General features: G+C 44.2%; 1 protein-coding gene across 4 annotated transcripts in view; it reads right to left on the bottom strand.

Annotated features, from left to right (window-relative positions):
• Nucleotides 1-13208, bottom strand: part of LOC121443231 (E3 ubiquitin-protein ligase RNF144B-like) — a 132157-nt gene that overhangs the window by 53832 nt on the left and 65117 nt on the right. For 2 of the 4 annotated variants that reach the window (XM_041644907.1, XM_041644910.1), the window contains exon 1: nucleotides 5817-6057. The exons of the other annotated variants lie outside the window; for them this stretch is intronic. The gene's annotated coding sequence lies outside the window, so the exon portion shown is untranslated. Of the gene's footprint in view, nucleotides 1-5816; nucleotides 6058-13208 lie in introns of those variants that run through there. 4 annotated transcript variants of the gene reach the window in all.

Genomic DNA, 13208 nt, shown 5'->3' with positions numbered 1-13208 from the left:
GGCTTCATCCAGAGAAATTGAGAGACAAAGACCAGACACCTAAGTCCACAGCTCCTTGGTCTGAAGACCTTTGTCTCAACAGTTTCGAGGCTAGAAATAAGATCACCACTCTGTGGCTTGCAGACCACAAACTTCTGGGAATCGCACCTCTGTGTGAGCGCAGTCATGCATTGCTTAACAACCAGAGAGATATGGTCACTGTGTGAGCACCACAGAACACGTCACAAACCTAGAGGATGTGGGTCAGTCACTCAGCCGGGCCTCTTGCTGTAATAAGAGATATGGTGAATGCAAGATGAGAGATGCTACTACCTGTGAAATGCGGCCTGATGCCTCACAGAGGGTGTGGTAATAGACTCAAATAAGAAGAAAACAAAATACAATACAGATCGATAACATTGTTGCATAGTATCATCAACTATGGCACATTGTATATAACTGTATTCCAGCGTCTTTGTTTACACAAGAATTGTCACAATACATAAGGAACTTACTGGGCAAGAGGAATAAGCTCGCTTCATTATAATCAATGGGACCACCATGACATGCACAGTAAGTAGGCCATGGATAGAAATGTTATTAGCTATCTATGGCTGTCATATTTTTGTGTGGGTGGAAAGGAAGAAAAAAAGGCAAAGAAGGAGGAAAGGGAGCATCTTTGGGGAGGGAGCAGGGTCACACAGAGCCCAGGATGGTCTTGAACTTTATCTTTCTACTTCATTTACCTCCTGAGTGCAAGGATTATATGCAAACACCACCATGCCTGGTTTCATGTGGTGCTGAGGACTGAACCAGGGATTCATGCAACTAGGCTAGCGCTCCACCCACTGAGCTACATCCCCAGTCCCAGGAAGGGTGTCTTAAATCTCAGCAAGGACTATTTAAAAAAAAAAAAAGAATATGCAAGAATATGCTTGCTGTTTAAAATTCACTTATGAATAAAGTCCAGGAAACTATTTTAATGAAATCTAACTTTAAAAATGTTCTCTCTACAAAATAAATACTGGAAGAGATATATGAACATGACCAAAAAGAATTTATCATGAGATGCTAACTCTGAAAGCTCCCTGAGAATAGTGCGTCTGGGATGTCTAGTTTTATCCTTTACAGAATGCTGTTCCCTTTTCTAAAAAACTCAGTTCCTTTTTCTTCTCTTTGCTCCATGTCCTCTTTATACTGCAGGGTGATGCCCAAGAAGTAGAAACCCATTCCAGCTTTCCTAACAATGCAAACTTATCAAAGAAGGTAGGAGTGGAGAAGAGTCCCGCAGCTCGCTGTTCTCTGCACCAGGATTCTGCATTCGCCAGGGCAGCTCCCTCCTCGCTGCCACCATGTCCTCCCCACCCCTTTCTTTAATCATTACTTCTCTCACCTCCCACAATTATTCGTCCCACCCCACTCGATAATTTTCTTCCTGTCGCTTGGCATAACAACAAAGCCCTAAAGCAGGAAGAAATGCCTCTGACAGGCGGGTTGGATAATAATGTATTCAATGGATCGAGACTAGTGTGCAGAAAGCCCTTTTGGACAAGACTCAGGAGGACTTCTAGGACCAGAACATTACCAGGAAACAACAGCCACCAAAGTATGAACACCTAAACCAAAATACTTCTCTCCAAATGAATAAAAGCATATGTAAATATTATCTCCTCCTGTAAAAGTTGTGAGCTTCCACAGACATTTTAATTAGAAACAAATTCTCAGGAGACCAGCTTGGAAGTGTATTTGCTTACCTCATCCACAGAAGAAGGCACAGGGCATGTATTTTTGCATGCCTTTCCCAAATAATCTTGTAACCAGGACCCATAATGCCATAAAGAACCACATGACATACCTGTTAGGCGTTGGGAAGTTAAGGTGACAAAACCCAGACCCTACGTATAGAAGGGGGCTAGTTGGGGAGGGTCTCAGCAGATGACGTCACATAATTACATATAAAAAATCTTGTGGGTTTGTGGTCACAGCCACAAGTCCCTGGAAGAGAGGCGTGAATTATCTTCCTGGTTTCCCAAGGAACAAGTTGACTGAGGGGCCAATTCAAACTCATGACTTCAGGGACATCAACCTTCCAAAGCATGTTCCTAATCAATGTGACCGGCCATGGGACCTCCTGCTCCGAACATGCTTGATTTGACTGGTTTCCACTTAAGGGAACCAGTGGCCAGAGAGATGGCTCAGCAGTTACAAGTCCTTACTGCTCTTGCAAAGGACCCTGGATCAGTTCCCAGAATCCACAGTAGGTGACTCACAGCTGTCTGTAACTCCAGCTCCAGGGTATCTGATACCCCCTGCCCTCTAGGGGCACCTGCACATACATGGTGCACCCCAACTCACATAGGCCTATGTCCATCAAATAGATTAGGTATTTTAATAAGAAGAAAGGAAGAAAAAATCCAATTACACACAAGAAGCTGTCCATCCCATGCTGGAGGAGCGCTGGTTCCTTTTACTCTCTGAAGTGTAGTTTTCTGCTGTGTTTGCTTTGTTTTTCAGACTTATTTATTTTATTATGTAGGTGTGTATGCCACATGCATGACTGATGCCCACAGAAGCCAAAAGATGGCGTCAGATCCGCAAACTGGAGTTGCAGACCACGTGTGAGCTGCCATGTGGGTACCAGGGACCAAGCCTGGGTCCTACATCTTCTTAGCCATTCAGCCATCTTTCCCATCCCCGCTTCCCCAAGTTTTCTGTGTTTAGTAACTAGTGCAGTGTGATACATTAGCTTTAGAACTACTCCATGACTAGTTAATAGCAAATGCTAAATTCAGTTGGAAAAAAAATTGTAGTCCAAAACCAACATTCACCAAAAGGTGAAAATAAATTAAAACGTTTATAAAATAGGCCAGTGAGAGAACTTGGCTGTAAAGACACTTACTGGGAATTCTGGCTATGGGAGTTCGATCCCCAGAAGCCACGAGGTGAAAGGTCCTGAAAGCTGTCCTTTGACCTCCACACACACAGTCCACCAATCAATGTAATGCATCATTTAAAAAAAAAGTTTTAAATAAATGCTCAAGGCTGTGGGTGTAGCTCAGGGGTAGAGAACCGAACTATCAAGTATGAGGCCTTGGGTTTCAACCTCTGCACAGCAAAAGTCAGGCCAAGTGAGATAAACAAATGCAGGCACAATCATAGCTCTCTCCTTACACAACACTCAATGACACCAGGAAAACAGTATCAAAAAACAAACAACAAAGAGCATGTGACCCAAGTGAAAAACATCAAAATGGCTTCCACACTCTAGCGAAACAACATAAATTAAACTCACTCCCAAACTCACTTCCAAGGTAACAACGATTCCTTCAGGACAAAGGCCACCCCACCTTACACATCTTTTAAGTCCCCAGCGTCTCCCAGAGAACCTTGGAAAGAGTCACTCAACAGCAAACAAATTTTATGGCTATATATTAAAGGCCTGCTTCTCACCCACATTCACTTCTAATGAATCCAAAGCAAAGATACTGGTCATTTAGCATAACTAAGGAGCATCTTCCTACACATTAAGGCAGAAATCTCTAGAAGAAACTTCTCTAGACTGAAGAGCAACAGCTTCAGATAACCACGCCTTAAAGTGCCAGACGTGACTTGTGTGACAGCCTGGTCCCCTCGACACCCAGAATAACCGGCTGCACAGACAAGAGTCAGTTCCCCAGAACAGTTTGGACTTTGCTCTTGCACCAGCCTCTGAGGGTGGCATGATTCCCGACTGCTGTCTCAAACTGGAGATGCTAAACACTGAGGATCTCACCTAAGGGGGCACGATGCCATGTCAAAGCCAGGGGAGACACAGGCAGCTGGACTGTCAGGAACTTTAGAAAAACAATTCCCAGAGCATCTAAATGTCCCTAGGCTTCTCAAATATTGAAATAATTTTTTCCAGAAAGAAATTTCAAATACATTTTTTTTCTGATTAAAAGCATTCACACTGTTGAAAAAGAAAGCTGTTTTCCAGGAAGCTAAATCATCTTGCTGGGCAGATAAAATAAACTCGTTTCTTTCTAGAGAGAGCATACTTTCCCCTGTGCTTGTACAATTTGGCCACAAGAAAAAAAAAAGTTTTATAATCTGAGATCCCGAAACTGATTATTTTAAGAAGACATGTCTTACACTGACCTAGTTTATAAATCTGGATGATGGCTTTAAAACTGCCAGTGAACTGAGACCCATTCATGAGAATGGGGCTTTTGAATGCTGAGAATATTCTTCTCTTCGGGGCTCAGCACAAAGATATTTGGCATCAATGACTGTAAATATTTGTCAAACCCTGGGTAAATGGTTGGTGTTTGACCACACTCAAGCCTGCCTTCCAGCATGATAGTGCAGGCCTGAGTTATCTCGGGTGACTGGCCTGGGAGATTTTAGGTCAAATTTTCTTACTGTTTATTTTAAATAAAAAGCCAATTCTGTGACTTGACATATTTTTCACATCCACCATGCATGTTAATCTTGTTATTTTTCACTCATCCAGACAGGCTCTTAGAAGGTACTTTGGAAACAGAGTACCCTCTCCCTCTCCCTTTCCTTTCTCCCCTCTCTCTTATTCTCCTCTCTCTCTTCTCTTCCCCCTCCCTCCACCACTTCCAACTCATTGCCCCTTCCAAACCAGAAAATGCTAACCCAAGGTACCCAAGGACAGGAGGCAGATGAACTAAAAGCCTTGGACTTCTCAGTACAGCTATCTGCAAGTGTCTTTGTGGACCTGCTTTGGACTTCTTCCCTTTTCTCTCCCTCTCTTTCTCTTCAAGGTAGTTTGAGAAATACTTAAGGGTCTGATGCCCATGGGAAAAGAGTGAGGTTTACAAAGACCGGGTGAGGAGGAGGGAGCCAGCAAGGAATCAGACGTGAATGGAAGCAGAGACCAAAAGGTTCACTCGGAGAAAGCTACAGCCGATATTTTAACTGCCAGCAACCCAGTGAAGACTGGCTGGGCTCCTCCTGCCTGTCACCCACACCCTAAAACCTGAGTCATCTCAAAGTTCATTTATTTTGCTTCTGGGCAGAGACACCCCTCATCCACTGCTTCGGAAATGCTGAGGACATTATTCTTCAGTTCACACCTCCCCATGTTCAAATCAACAGTCAGAAACGCCTAAGCAGGACCCTGAGAGTCATGTTAAGACTTCCAGCTCACATTCTGTAAGGTACCTGGCGCAGAAAGCAAGAAGAAAGTGACCGACCCCGTTGGAAACATAGAGAGAACCGTACTCTGAGAAACTGGAGTGTAATGGGGAGGTGCATTGTGAGGGTTGACAGCGAACCCCTGAAACTAATCAGAAAAGGGGCTCTGGAAGGGGCTGGCCAAGACACCTTTCCTCTGTGAAAACAGGCTCGATTTCATTTTAACACCAACTTAAAAACACCACAGAGCCTCTCTCTTTTATCAGCAATTATCTGACAAAAATAATCACTCTAATGTATAGCCCAGACTCCGCCGTTAACGTGACATTATTCATAGCTCTGTGTGTCAACATACTCCCGTGCATTTCCAAATAACAGAAGGCAGACAGCCAAGGCAATGCCAACTGTCAGTCTCTACTCAAAACACACGAGAAGACTGGTCCAATATGCAATTTATGGTATATTCTGTAAAGACCATTTTATTAGAAATGAAACTAATTTGTTTTGACCTTTTCAAAGGCACTTTTTTTTTTAAGTTAACAGGTGTTTGAGACGCTCGGAATGCATGCAGTTCTGCAGGGCTTAAGAATCTAGCAAAAACCGCCTAGTAACCTCGGTCCCGTCCCTCTTAAGGTAGCAGCCTCCCTGGCTTGCACCGCCTGCATCCTGCTCGCAGGCACCCCTTCTAGACATACCTGGCTGGGGCTGAGGTCTTCGGGCTGCTGGATTCTCTCTAGCAGATCCAGCCTGGGCCAGCCGGGGCAGCTGGCACACCGAGAAGGAGGGGCTCTCTCATTCTCTCCCCTCTCCCTGCGTGCTCCGCCTGGCTGACAGCTTTACACTTTTGCAGGATTGCCACAGGACTCCACGCCCAGACCTACAGCTCGGGAAGAGGAGGAGTCCCTCTCCGCCTCCTTGTCTTGACAGGCAGGAACCTTGCAGAACCAGCCAGCAGCTTGGGGCGCAGCAGCCAGAGCGTTTATTTATACAGGAAGCTCGGCGCCGCACTTCCTACTTCCCATCTGGGTCGCACTTCGACTGCAGGTGATGGCCTTAACCCTGTCCGATCCCAGGCAGGCAATGGCTCTCGGGTTGGGACCTGGTGCTGTGGCGGGAATCCCGAACTGGGAGCGGGCAACAGCCCCCACGGCGCTCCCTCCTGCCCACCGGCAAGCTGCACCCTGGCCTTCAGCACTTGCTGTCTCTCTGTATAGATCGTCACAGGCCACCTTTCCTCTTCTACTTTTAACAACCCTGTTTGCCTTCTCACCTCCCCGCAAACCCTTCCCCTGTACATCTCCAAACGCAGTGTGGACCTCGGCTGTCCATGTGCGCCTGACATGGGCAAATCAAGTCAGGAGAGGTCTCAGTTTACTTACAGTGATTTCACTTCAAGTGCTTTGTCAACAGCAAATGATGTGGAAACACAAGCCAGTAACGTAACTACTTGTATTCTCGGCTAATGACAATCTAACACCTAATCCAGAGACAGGAGTAGTGCCCCATGACTGTGGACACTTAATTAGCACAGTGTTTTTAATGGATGCCTTGCCTCCTTTCTCTCCCTGCCAGCTCCCATAGGTCACAAGAACGGGCTGAACCTGTTGAACATTGCAGTTTTAAAAGACCCCTCCTCTAGCACAGCAGTTTGTGTGAAATCTTACTCGACTTTAGCAGCTGAGGTCAGGGTGGGCTCACAGATGCTTTCTGGGACAGGTAGATGTGTGTGTGTGTGTGTGTGTGTGTGTGTGTGTGTGTGTGGTGTGTGTGTGTTATCTTAGCCACAGAAGTCTACCTCTCAGACCCGTGACAGCCAAGTGCAGAAGATTGTGTGTGTGTGTGTGTGTGTGTGTGAGAGAGAGAGAGAGAGAGAGAGAGAGAGAGAGGGAGAAAGAGAGAGAGAAAAAAAGAGAGAAGAAAGAGAAAGGAAGAGGGAGATGCTAGGGGCGGGCAGGGTGGACTGGAGATCAGAATACACAATAGGTAGGTGAATGAATACCCAATAGGGACCTAAAATCATACAACCGAAGAACAACATTTGAGCTTGCAAAGTCCTAGTAAGCCGAACAAACTTAAAGACTATGTCTAGGGAGACTTCAGTGACTGGCTCAGGTGAGACCACAGCAGTAATAAGATCAGATCCATGCTAGTGAAAAAGAAACATTAGTGAAAACTACAAGGAAGAATAACTGCCTTCAGATTGAGTGCTAGCGTAGGGTCCCAAATAACCCCCAGAAAGTGGCCATTCCTGATGGACAAGAGGCAGAAAAGAGAAGCAGAGCCCCTCCTGCCAGGCCAGTTCATTCCTGAGTGTTGATGCCAGTCTTCTGAGCCTCAAGCCAAAGTCCAACACAGAGTCCACTTTTGACATCACCATGCAATTAAGGTGCCGGCTCTTATCAACAGAAGGGAAGACACCCTCTGCCAACATGGATGGAAATGCAGATTAGGCAATAACTGTCCTGCCTTTGGACACAAAGCTGATTTTTTTTTTAAAGAACTGATTCACATCTCCATGGATTATTTTCAACCATGCAAATTTATAAAAATTGCAGTAAAAATTTAACACTGAACACTCTGTTACAGTAATAAGCAAAAGACTCTTTCAGATCTGCCTAAAGAGTATGTGGATTAATATCTGTCCCTTCCTTTGTCTATGGATCTCTCAGAGAAGCTGCCTGCGGCTAGGAAGATAAAGGTAAGTGAGACAGCAACCCTGTCCCCAAAGACCTCTCCACTCAGTGAGACACACACACCGCATTACAGGACATCGCGACCGCATCGCGGCCATATGACATACTTGAAGACCATGGAAACACAGAGAAGCATCATCTCACAGAAGGAAGGGCATGCTGGAGAGACTCAAGGAATATTTCTCTCAAGTCATGGTTCCAAACTGGGTCTTGAACTGGCTTAGAGGGAGCTGTGGGGAAGACTGAGCCAGGCTAGTGGGGTTAAATTAGATTTAGATGAGAGATCTTAGAGGCGCTTTTTTTTTTTTTTTTTTTTTTTTTTGGTTTTTCGAGACAGGGTTTCTCTGTAGTTTTGGAGCCTGTCCTGGAACTAGCTCTTGTAGACCAGGCTGGTCTCGAACTCACAGAGATTAGAGGTGCTTTTCATAATGTAGACGGGGCCAGAGCGCTTAGGATGAAAGAAGGACTGAGGCGCAAATGGAGAGAGACTTCAGAAAGAGAATCTGTGGAATTTAGACTCTAGTTGGATGTAGGGGATGAGAGCTCGCAGAGAGGGCTGCTGGTGTAGCTGGGGGTGATTAAGAGGAGGAGAGGGAAGGGAGGAGATGAAGTTGCAAATTCAATTCTGCAGAATCTCAGAAGCCTCTAGGCCAAGCACAGGGACCATTGAGTGGGCCTTCCAAAGAGGGTTGACTGAATAGAAAGAAAGCCAGTTAGGAACTGTGTTCTTTTAGGCGGTGACTACAGTTGAAATTACAAAGAAGTAAGGTTACCCACAAAAGTCAGCACACTATAAGGGAAATGCAGGCTTTCTGACACACACACTCTCCCACTGACTTTTAATAGCCATGTGACCTCCCACAAGCTATCTAAAATAATCCAGTTTTTATATCTATCAAACAGAAGGATGAGAGGCTGAAAAGATGGTTCAGTGGTTAAGAGCACTGGTTGCCCTTTCAGAGGACCAGTCTCAATGCCCAGCACCCACACGGCAACTCCAACTGTCTACAACTCCAGTACCAAGGGGATCAGAGCCCCTCTTCTGGCTGCCAAGGGCACTGCATTCATGCCATACTCGGATATGCATGCGAGCAGAGCATTCACGCACATCAAACAAAGCATCACCTGGGAGTATGGAGTACAGTTTAGAGGTGGCCGTGAAAGCAATGTGAGGTCTGTAAAACCGCTAGCACAGTGCCCCACCACCACGAAACAGAAACTCTCCAGAGCCTGGGAAGGGGAACAGAATGTCAGCCTCTGTCTGGGACAGTGCAGTGGTCTGCTGGACGCTATGGTACTGGCTGATACAAAATAGAAACAGAGTCAACGATATACATCAAGAGGGGGAAAAGAAAAAGGGGAAGGAACAAAGGGGGTAGAAAAAAGAACCCAGAGATACCTTGCTTGCCTGAGAAAGAATTGCCTCATTCAGACTAGAACAATAAATAGCCCACTGATGTCTCAGAAGCAAATATAAACATTATAATCGGAAAGTATGTCTATCTTTCTGAGTGAGAACATGGTTTATAAGTCGCTCGCCAGTCGAATCCTACTGACCAACATCTTAATAAAGCATCCTTTCTTAGTCTGAATTTCATATCTTCTCAAAGAAAAGCCATAGCAAAATCTTGATAAATGATAACTAAAATATATTAAGTCAGAACGTATTCACAGCCATAGAAAAGCAATATCCAATTGAATTCAAGGCAAATTTAAAGCTTTCCAAGCAGATAACTGTGATGCCTGCACTTAGGAGGCTGAGGCAGGAGGATTGCCGCATGTTTGAAGCTAGCTTGGGTTACATAATAACACCTCTCTTTTAAAAGGAAAAAAAATAAACTAAAAAGGAAAAACAGAAAAATTTTCCCTGAACCTGAGACCAATAAATTGACTATTATTATCAGTTTCTGTATGTATAAAACAATAATAATATATTTCATATTATATAATAGATAATGTTATAAAGCCATTGCAAGCTGCAATAAGCCTGAATGCCTGTTGAGAGGCTCAGCAGTAAAGGTACCTGTTGCCAAGCCTGTGTTTGATCCCTGGAACCCACGAGGCTGAAAGAGAGAACACTGACTCCCACAGTCTTCCTCTGACCTCTACATCCACACCCTCCCCCAGATACATTCAAGATTATTATTTTTATTTCAATTAAGTCTGATAGATATGGTGGTAGGCATCCATAAACCCAGCACTCAAATGGCTGAGGCAAGAACATCACACTCAAGTCCAGGTTGGGCTCCACAAAAATAAAATGTATCTGTCAATGTGTTGTAAACGTTTAAGTCAAACTGAATACAATTCACAACAACATTAAGAAAGGCTTTCCTAACAGCTCTGCTGGAGCCATCTATAGCAACAGCGATCATCTCATTGTTCATACATGTGTAAAGAAAGTATCACATTCAAAATGGGCAAAATAGATTCAGAGAATTCAGTGGAAGTCAAAGCATGAAACAACCACAGGAGGAAATAGACGCATTCCTGCAGCGTACAGGTTCACACTGTCCTGCTGGGGGCAAAGGATTCTTTTTTTAGTTTGCTTTTTTGTTTGTTTGTTTTTCAAGACCGGGTTTCTCTGTGTAGCCCTGGCTGTCCTGGAGCCTGGTAATCTGTTCTCCTGCCTCTGCCTCCCAAGTGCTAGGATTAAAGACATGCTAGGGCAAAGGATTCTTAAGAGAGTTACAGACTTCAGAGGTTTATATTGATGCTGCTTGGGTTTGAAAATTACACATCCATTACCACTTTGTGGGAAAAAAATGAAATTTGATCGTGACATTTTCATGTGACGTGCACCATTTTAGCCCATTTTCTGCAGAAGGGATCCTTTCAAAAATGATTTCTAAAGTGGTAAACTCATATAAATCACAGAGTTAGAGCACACAGAAACAGCAAAACCACTGTGCCAAGACCATGGAGACTTATTTTTTCACGTGATCTCCCTGGCAGGCAGCCTGGCAGCTTCCTGCCACCACGCGATGGAATGAATGAGTTGTACTTAGCCACCAAGGGAGCAGCATTTTTTATTTTCCCACCGAGTACCTTACATGCTGGTTTTAAAGGCAGATTTAAAAAAAATAACTAATATATGCCAACCAACACATAAAGAAAGATGGAACAGAACAAAGAGAGACAGAGAGGATGGCATTAGCTCACCTATATTTGGAAAGAACTGGGGGAAATCGGGGTCACACTCGTTATGTCTCAAATTTAAGTATGAGTGGAAAGCACTTGGGAGCACCAGATCCTAACGCACTGTTGGATGTGCGCAGTGAAAGACTGCCTTCCCACCCTGTACCAACGCGTTGCTAAGCTTCTTTCTAAGATAGATAAATAAATATAAATAAGTAAATAAAGAAAGAAAGTGAATATCAGGTGAGCCCAGTGGTGGCACATGCCTTTAATCCCAACAGTTGGGAAGCAGGAGCAGGCAGATCTCTGAGTTCAAGGCCAGCCTGGTCAACAGAGTGGGTTCCAGAATAGCCAGAGCTACACAGAGAAAACAAAACAAATAAAATAATAATAAAAATAATATCAAAAATCAAATGGCTCCCAGAAAGAAGCAGTGTGGGGACTTCTGTAGTAACTGACCCATTGGAATTCTCTGCTTCAGCTAGTTGGAGCCATTTATACCTCACTTAGAAAAGAACCATTTCTTCCATATTTTCAAATTAGTTTTTATTGAGTTTGGTACCAGCTATCTACAGATCTAATTCTTATTCTACCTTCCCTGAGACCTGCAGATGCGGTTGCGTCTATCGTTCCTAATCTCTGATATTTCTACTCTGTCTTTTTGCATGATTTTGTCATTTCTACGCCTTATATATTTTTCTTCTGTTCCATTAACTCTAACTTATCAGCTCGCTTTCCTGTCCATATGTGTGTGCAGGCATTATTTTGAAAGGATTTTCTCTGAGGGAGCAGGTGTACCATCTGGCCTTTATTTCATGAATAAAAACATTCACTGTAACAGAATTTTCCTTTAGTGCAGTTTTGAGTATATTAAAATGCTCTACAGAGTCAAGAGTTCCCTTTTCTGTGGCTCTCTAAAAAGCCAATTATTCTTCTTTGGAGGAATATTTCCTCATTTAGAGTAGTTAGGTTTGGATGCGTGTACTTAGCACTGATTCCTCCTGGGATGGATTCTGATGTGGGGCTATAGCCTCCAAAATCCCCACTTTGTATGTTAGCTACCGTTTTACCTTGGGCCAAGTCAATAACAAAGTCTACTGTTGAACCGCTCTCTTAAATGTCTCATGGTCATGTGATCCGACCCCTGGTCCTGCCCTTCTCAAGAATAAGTCTAGAGCTAAAGTTGTTAATTAGAGCACTTGTCTAGCTTGTGAGACTCTAGTTTCCATCCTCAGTACCAGAAAAAAAAAACTAAAAATAATAAATAAACCAGCTGAACCCAATGTGATACCACTGTGCTGGAAGCAGAGCCAGGAGGATTGCCATAAGTATGAAACAAGACTAGGCTACTACATAGGGAGTTTCATATCAGCCTGGGCTACAGTGTGAGACCCTGTCTTAAGGAGGGAAGGGAGGGAGGGAGAGAGGGAAGAAGGGAGGAAGGGAGGGATGATCACAGCAATAATTGTTCATGTTTCATCCCATCACGAATGCATTCTAACTTGCCAATCCAGAACCATCGCACCTCTAGATAAAAACAAGGCAGCTAATTATTTTAATAGTCGGATGATTGTATCGTCTTGGAATTTAAGCAAAACAAATCACGGGCACCCAAGAGCCTCTCTTGTGCCTGACAGAAACCTGCCTTAAATGTTCCCTTTCAGATCCTTCAACCCCCCTCAGCTTGGCTTCAGGCAAACCCATTGCCCACCTGTGGTACAAGAGAAATACCTGTGCCTTGCATATCAAGAAGGCCTCAGCATGAAGCCCCGAAGCCTCGGGTAAAGCGGACCCCAGCTATTTTTAAAGGAAGTAACCGCTGAAATGCACCTCATTTTAGGACTCCAGGCAACCCACCCACTGCACCTTCATCATTTGATAAAGGAGTACTGTAAATGCATCCTGAAGTCACAACGAAAAGCGACTGGTACAGGCAGCCATTAGAAACCAGGGCCCAAGGCACCTAAGTTCCACTATAGCACCCCCACTTCCCAAAATAAAATTACGGGTAAAATCAAGCTCCCCTTTTCTCCTGTCAGCACCTTTTAGGAGCAGGGAGGTTGACAAAAATAGAAGGCTGATAAAACTTTTCATTTCATAAAAAAACAAAACAAAAAAAAAACCAAAAACAAAAAACAAAAACATTGACTTGGGGCAAAAGGCCAGGTGTTCTGCCAAAGCAAATTAGGCAATGTTGCCATATTAGCAGAATTCCAACCTTGACAAGGAAGAGCGATATAAAACCTCCAGTGGAGG

The sequence above is a fragment of the Microtus oregoni genome, unplaced genomic scaffold (genome assembly GCF_018167655.1).
Source record: "Microtus oregoni isolate MIOR12 unplaced genomic scaffold, Mior012 000103F_ref0000194, whole genome shotgun sequence".
Taxonomy (NCBI): Eukaryota; Metazoa; Chordata; class Mammalia; order Rodentia; family Cricetidae; genus Microtus; species Microtus oregoni.
Note: the sequence above shows the minus strand (reverse complement) of the source record. Positions and strands in the feature narration are given on the sequence as shown.